This window comes from Triturus cristatus, chromosome 12, assembly GCF_964204655.1.
Source record: "Triturus cristatus chromosome 12, aTriCri1.1, whole genome shotgun sequence".
In the NCBI taxonomy this organism is placed as follows: domain Eukaryota; kingdom Metazoa; phylum Chordata; class Amphibia; order Caudata; family Salamandridae; genus Triturus; species Triturus cristatus.
Genome location: NC_140595.1, coordinates 532,916,282 through 532,922,281, shown reverse-complemented (window position 1 = coordinate 532,922,281; position 6,000 = coordinate 532,916,282). Strand labels below are relative to the sequence as shown.

At 44.2% G+C, this 6,000-nt stretch overlaps 1 long non-coding RNA gene across 3 annotated transcripts in view; it reads left to right on the top strand.

The window, feature by feature from the left end:
- Positions 1-3,363: 3,363 nt before the first annotated feature.
- The window catches only part of LOC146776208 (uncharacterized), a 210,124-nt gene continuing 207,487 nt past the window's right edge, over positions 3,364-6,000 (top strand). For 2 of the 3 annotated variants that reach the window (XR_014972059.1, XR_014972058.1), the window contains exon 1: positions 3,364-3,472. This is a non-coding gene — a long non-coding RNA (uncharacterized LOC146776208). The remainder of the gene's footprint in view (positions 3,473-6,000) is intronic. The other variant, XR_014972060.1, reaches the window with a different exon arrangement.

The following is a 6,000-nucleotide window of genomic DNA, read 5'->3' as shown; positions in this document are numbered from 1 at the left end:
GGAGCAACCCGTACACGTAAATATCAATGTAGAGTGTATAGCAATTTGTTTGCCTCACCATTTGACATGAAAATAAAATGCATGGTGAGTTAGAATTTGGTTTGTTGCATTTTCTCTGTTTTTGTTTGAATAATTTATTAAGTATTATGAGCAGACTTAGTGTCCTTTCGCATGCTCGAGAAATGATTTACTGAAATACCAAAGGGTTACTGATTCACCTCCTGTTCATAAATAAGGTTTGGGACCATTGTCTTTTGTACCAGACTGTACCCAGGTCCAAGACCAATTTGGGTGACCCCATGTTTTGTAATGGCTCTCCCAACACCCCACCTCCCTCCACACACCTTTTTAAGTTTGGGCTCATCTACTGCGCTTGCATGTGAATAATACTTGGGTGTAACATTTCTGCCTCGCCACTTTTAAAATCCACCAGCTGCCACTTCCTCCCCTCGTCAACATTACGCCATGTAACGTCCGAGTTCAGAAGCCGCGCGCACAAGGACGTGCATTTCCGATTCACTGGTGATAAAAGAGGAAGTGGTAATAGGGCTTTCAGAGCCTAATTAAGGGAGCCCAGCTCTGCGCCGAAATGTCAGGGACGGCAGGTTGTGGTCAATCCCTTTTATCACGTAGCTTGCAAAAACGTTCATTAAGCTTTAATGCTTCGGTTGACATTATTTATGACTCTAAAATGTTCCCTCATCATCATACTAAAAACATGAAATATTAACTGCGTAGCCTGGCGCAGCAACGGAATGAGGCACAGCGTAAAGAAAGCTGCCACAGAGGAGCGACTGAATCCGAGTGGAGGATGCAAGAAAAGTGTATTTACTTGCCCTTTTAACGCAGCTCAGTTGCGTTTGGAAAATGGTGCAAACCATGAAGAAACAAGCATTTACAATGCAATGGTCTCGGCAATATTATAGGTAGAGCTATTGGTATTGCTCATTATTTTTTTATCATTTTTGTATCCCTAAATAAATGGCATTGTCATTTCTATTGGCATTAGCTTTTTTTTGCATATGTGATACCTATTGCATTAGCAGAGAGAGAGTGAGGTAGTGAGATAGAGAAAGAGAGTGAGGTATTAAAATAGAGAGTGAGGTAGTGAGAGAGAGTGAGGTAGATAGAGAGTGAGGTAGTGAGATAGAGAGAGTGAGGTAGTGAAAGAGTGAGGTAGTGAGGGAGAGGGATGTTGTGAGGTAGTGATATATATGCATAGAGTGATGTTGTGATGTAGTGAGATAGAGAGAGGTAGTGAAAGAGAGAGTGAAAGTGAGTTAGTGAGATAGTAAGAGTGAGGTAGTGAGATAGAGAGTGATTGAGGTAGTGAGTCAGAGAGAGTGAAGTTGTGAGATTGTGAGCTAGAGAGTGAGGTAGTGATGTTTTGAGAGAGAGAAGTTGTGAGATAGTGAGGTAGTGAGATAGAGTGGAGTAGTGAGGTAGAGAGAGTTATGTAGTGAGAGAGAGTGAGGTAGTAAAACAGTGATGTAGTGAGGGAGAGGGATGTAGTGAGATGTAAGCAGAGTGGTGTTGTGATGTAGTGAGATAGAGAGAGGTAGTGAAAGAGACAGTGAAAGTTAGTTAGTGAGATAGAAAGAGTGAGGTAGAGAGATAGAGAGTGAGTGATGTAGTGAGTTAGAGAGAGAGTGAAGTTGTGATATAGAGAGTGAGGTAGTGAGAGAGTGAGGTAGTGATCTTTTTAGAGAGAGAAGTAGTGAGATAGTGAGGTAGTGATATAGATAGAGGGGAGTAGTGATGTATAGAGAGTTATGTAGTGGGAAAAGAGAGAGAAGTTGCGAGACAATAAGGTAGTGGAGTGTGTTGTAAAATCAGCGCCGATAGAGCTCACAAAGCATCTCCCAAAACTCTTTTACATTGTCTGGCAGTAATTAATTTTAACTTTCTTTTTAGCAATTGTTCAATTGGCTATAAACCCTAATCTAAGGCCAACAATGTGAAATGCTGAAATAAACACACCAGAGTGAGGAAAAAGAAGTATATATTTCTTTGTAAAACAGAAACGGACAGTAAATATTGTAAAGTAATGTATATTTTTGAATGTTGATAAAGTGGTTAAAAAAAAAAAGCTTTTCCATTTACAAGGTAACTTTTTATGCAATTTGTAGATGTACAGTATTTAAAAGATCTTTACTATTTTGCTGGTATACAAAATCTTTTTTCTTTTATATTGTAATTTCGGGACTGTGGCATCACACTTAAAAGTGTCCGCCTGTAGGAAGTGAGAAAGCTGGACGTTGTTTTGGTGTGACCTTTGATGTAACGTGGGGGCTTTAAGCTATTAAACAACTGGTAACTGTTATCAACAGAGCGAACTCTGTGCCATGACGTAGGAATGAGCGCTCCGGTCTTCATTTCTTCCCAGCGCCAAGAAGTCTGGCATGGTGGGAAATCTTCCAATTGTTCTTTTATAGGAGGCTGTAGCAGCAAATAAAACCCACACAGCCTGGCTTTGAGATTGTTATCTGTTTGAGAGCACAGAATGATTGATGTCTGGTGACCCACAGGTAAGAAGTATCCCACAAACACTGCTATGTTGCTTTGAACCTTAGATCCCGTTTGTGGTGATTGCTACAGTTGTAGGCGCTGTTCTGTTTTATAGGAGCAGTGAAAGGCAATCCCATTATGATAGAAGGAAGATGGAAACTTTATAATAAGAAAAGAGCAAACTGTTTGTAAGTGTGCTAGGAGAGGAATACTAACATATATGAAGTTGAGGGTAAAAAGGCAAAAAAATACTAATTTTGAAAAAAGTATTTAACAAACCTGAAGTCCTATTGGTAATTATTATTCCGTGTTAAATTTTAATGCATTCTGGGATATATACAAAGCGACAGACGCGTCCACCTTTGATAAAGGGCCAGGCCGGATGACCTGTGCAGCTAACGTTAAAAGAAGGACTTTTCTACAGTGTCTGCTTTCATTTTCCAGCTGCTGGGTAATCCCGGCCTGTGTTGGAGTTTTGCACAAGGAAATGCCTGAATTTAAAGGAGCAGATGAATGAGGAGCGGATAATGGGAAGGGCAGAGAGGGGGCCACAGGCAGAAACACTAGCCCTGTGGGCAGCAGTCGGAAGACCCTGTGTCGGTGTGGCCCCAAGCCTGGCAACCTGTTCGTAAAATAATAGGGGTCTGCGGGTTTTATATTGTGAAGGGGGAATATTGCATGCAGTTTAAGCGCAAACTTTATAAACTCGGTTACTTCTCCTGGCAGCAGAAGAGGGATCCACTGGCAGCAGAGGAGGGAAAAGTGCCTAGCACGTTAAAGTTCCACCGAGGGCGTGCTTGTGTCACTCTAGCTGAGGGGAGGGAAGGGGGAGGTGAAATGAAAGGGGGAGGGGGAAGCAAATGGAGGTCTGGCAGCACCCTGCCGCGGAGCTCTAATCTCGTGCTTTAAGAATGGAGGCGGCGGGGGAGGAGCCGGGGGACAGCTGGTTTCAGTGCGTGAAGAGGTCAGTGCTCTGCTTTATATAACACAGCCCCCCTTAGGGTTGGTTTCTAGGGTTTGACTCGCCTTTTGCAGCAACTGCTGCACAAAGTTGCACAGGGGACGTCTCCACGCAGCTCTGTTTCCTGTCCCGTTTGCTTTACGTTTAACCGCTCTCTGACCAGTTATCTGCTCAGTATGTTGACGAGCTGTTCTTTTCGTCCACACCGTAAATAAACACATAATAATTTTCTTGCAAAGCAACAACAAAAAATACACGCTATTACTGCACACCCCTTGCATTACGTTGTGGCTGCTAAAATAAGGATGGTTGTGTATTTGGACATAAGCGAAAGCTGAAATATCGAACAAAAGTACCTGCTGCGCAAGTCTCTTTGTTGCGTTGACATATTTGAGAAGACACATCAGTAGCAGAGACGGGAGTTGTGGACCGCCGTATTATTGTGGTCAGGATAGAATAATCTTTGCACTTAGACAAAGTGCTTAATTTGTGCTTGTTGTTGCAGGTGGTGGGCTCCGGCAGTTATTTCTGGGGGTCAGGACTTAATTTTCTTAATTAGTGTTTGAACTGTCGACGCGAGCATCGGAGGAGCGGTTTATGGGCTGGCTGCAGAAGAAAGGAAATATATATTCCTGTGGTGATCTGTGCGACGCCTTATGGAGTCCACATAGCACTTAAAATGTATGTGTGTATGAATGCAACTTGCTTGACGCTGCTCACACTTTAACCTATACTTAATTTGTCGGAAAAATAATAAGTGCTAGGGCTCTCTTAAGGGTGTCATTTCTGCCTGCACTGCCCATTGTCAGCACTGCCAACTACAGTAACAACACAATTACTAACCATCACACTCCTACAGCTATGAAAGTACCTTAAGAGTATATTAGAATGCCCCTCCTACCAATGTATTTAAATTAGTTCAAGAGATAAACACCCGTAAACCCCACCCACCTCATAACTTTGTTGATGACTCCGTTGCATTCGAAAAGTATTTGAAAAGCTCATAAGCTCCTGTGGTGTATTTACTACCTTGCAGCCTCAACTGGCCCTCTTCAATCACTTCGTTGCAGCACCACTTCCAAGCCAATGAATAAAGCTGCTGGGTTGCAGACTTTGCACGAGCACACCAGTACCTGTTTTCAGTTCATTGCGCATAGCCACCAGACACACACATTACTATTGTGCTACCGAAGTTCAAAAGTTCCTTGCGTCTCCTGCCCTGGAGGCATACTTCTGGCGCACTAAACCAGCACGTCAAACTAGATCACACGCTGCATAGAGAACTCACAAGCGCACCTCACACCACGATTCACTAGAGCTGCACCCACCGACGGTCAAACGTGAAGCAGTTTTTAATAAGACGCGAGAGCTTCTGAATATGTTAACAGTGAATTACAGCAATGCCAATCCTAGGTTAGAGTTAAAAAACACAAACTTGGAAGCATGTTCAGTAGTATGTAATAGAAGCAGTGGAAGACAAAAACATACCGATACAGCTGCTCGTGGAGGCTTTATGTAATGTAGACAGCGTGCTCAGCATAATAACAAAGGAGGGTCACTGTGCGGCATTCTTTAATCATTGCTCCTTGAAGGGTGGCTCTTAGCTGAAAGTACGTTGGAGCTAGGGCTGCTGATACGTGGGGGCTGAGGGGCCAAGCACCCCACCATCATAATGCCGATTGCGGCACTCGCGAGTTAGCTATAAACATCTGAAGCTAAAGCGCGGGTGCCGCAATTGCTTAAAAAGTAAGGAAATAGAACATTTGCATTTTTTTCTATTTCCTTACTTTTGAAGCAATCGCGGCACCTGCGCTTTAGCTTCAGATGTTTATAACTAAAGCGCGAGTACCGCGATTGAAATTAAAGTAAACAAATAGGGGGGGGGGGAATGGCGGCCGCACGTTTTTTTAAAAATTCTGTTTGTTTACTTTTGTTATAATGGTGGCACTGGTGCCCCATTGTAACAAAAGTTAGTAAATGGGAAAGAACAAAAAGCAGTAGTCACTCAGTTGCCCGATTTCTATGCTGCCCTCAGAGGGAGAGGTTGTTGTGGTTCAGGGGTTGGAGCTGCCGGGCTGGGGCGGCATCTGCAGGGACTGGGCTTCTATTAACGCTGCCTCTGACGGGCTAATCCTTTGCTTCAATGGTGCGGAGCCTCAGCCTCGGAGCCGCTGCATGTGTCACCCAGTCATGGCGGGTCCCGGCCGTGGTTGCTGATTAAGATACAGGGCCTAACTAGGCGGGCAGCGCGCGAGAGCAACAACAAGAAGATCCTCACGGCCAGACACCAGCAAAACAATGGCGGATGGAAGCTCCGAAACTTTTTCGGATTCGGGGGCGTGTTCCTGCTGTTCTAAAAGGGCGTGGCTAAAAAGTGGAAAGAACAGCAAGGAACACGCCCCCGAATCTGAAAAAGACGGAGCCTATTTGGAGGGACGGCTCTCTCCTCCAATGGCGGGCCTCCGTTTAGGAAGCCAGCCAATGGAGGAGAAGCAAAAAGAGAGGCGGGCTAAATAGCCACTCTAGGAAAC